The sequence below is a fragment of the Phytophthora infestans genome, genomic scaffold (genome assembly GCF_000142945.1).
Source record: "Phytophthora infestans T30-4 supercont1.1224 genomic scaffold, whole genome shotgun sequence".
NCBI classification, from domain to species: domain Eukaryota; phylum Oomycota; class Peronosporomycetes; order Peronosporales; family Peronosporaceae; genus Phytophthora; species Phytophthora infestans.
Genome location: NW_003302707.1, coordinates 5405 through 6505, shown reverse-complemented (window position 1 = coordinate 6505; position 1101 = coordinate 5405). Strand labels below are relative to the sequence as shown.

Genomic DNA, 1101 nt, shown 5'->3' with positions numbered 1-1101 from the left:
GGGAAAGAAGACCCTGTTGAGCTTGACTCTAGTCTGACGTTGTGAAATGACTTGGGAGGTGTAGAATAAGTGGGAGGCTCTGCGGTCTGTGAAATACCACTACTCTCAATGTTGTTTTACTTATACCATGATGTAGCATCTGTGTGGCCTCGCGGTCGCTCAGCTCTAGTTGTAAACTTGGGCTTTTGCCTGGGTGAGCTACGTGGAAGACATCGTCAGGTGGGGAGTTTGGCTGGGGCGGCACATCTGTTAAATGATAACACAGGTGTCCTAAGGTGAGCTCAATGAGAACAGAAATCTCATGTAGAACAAAAGGGTAAAAGATCACTTGATTTTGATTTTCAGTATGAATACAAACCGTGTAAGCGTGGCCTATCGATCCTTTAGTTCTTTTGAATTTTAAGCTAGAGGTGTCAGAAAAGTTACCACAGGAATAACTGGCTTGTGGCAGCCAAGCGTCCATAGCGACGTTGCTTTTTGATTCTTCAAGAACTTTCTTCGGGACCTCAAGGCTGGAGATGGAGACGTCGAGCAAGTATGCTTGGTCACCGAGGCAGTCTCGGTGGATGAGTCAGCAAATGCGGTCGCAGCGGACAGTGAACGTTCACGTCCGCTAGGTGCTGAACCTAAGTCTGCTCGAGAGGAACGATTCCAAACGCAGTCTTGGGAGGCCTTGCGGGAGTCGGCGAATCCGTATACGACACCGCCTGCGAGTACGCCGACGTATTCCCGGATGAGATCCCCGCCGAGCTACCGGCGGATCGTGGGGTTCAGCATGAGATCGACCTCGCGCCAGGTACGAAGTACTGCGTCACCAGACAATGGCCACTTCCTCGTGATCAAGTGAAAGCGATCGATGACTTCTTCGAGGGCCGCCGAAAGGCGGGTCACGTGCGTGAGAGTACCTCTCCCCATTCCAGTCCAACGTTCTGTGTGAAGAAAGCTACAGGGGGATGGCGTATTGTTCACGCATTCAACAAGTTGAATGATGCCACCATCCCCGCGCAGACTCCGATCTCTCGGAAGGACATAATACTGGACTCCATTGGCTGGTAGCGTCATCTACATCGCCATTGACCTGACCGATGGATTCTATCAGAT

General features: G+C 51.0%; 1 non-coding gene across 1 annotated transcript; it reads left to right on the top strand.

Annotated features, from left to right (window-relative positions):
* PITG_33522 lies at positions 1–487 on the top strand (the record flags this gene model as incomplete). Its single annotated transcript, XR_009934916.1, has 1 exon — positions 1–487. It is a non-coding gene; the product is annotated as a 28S ribosomal RNA (ribosomal RNA).
* Positions 488–1101: the final 614 nt, after the last annotated feature.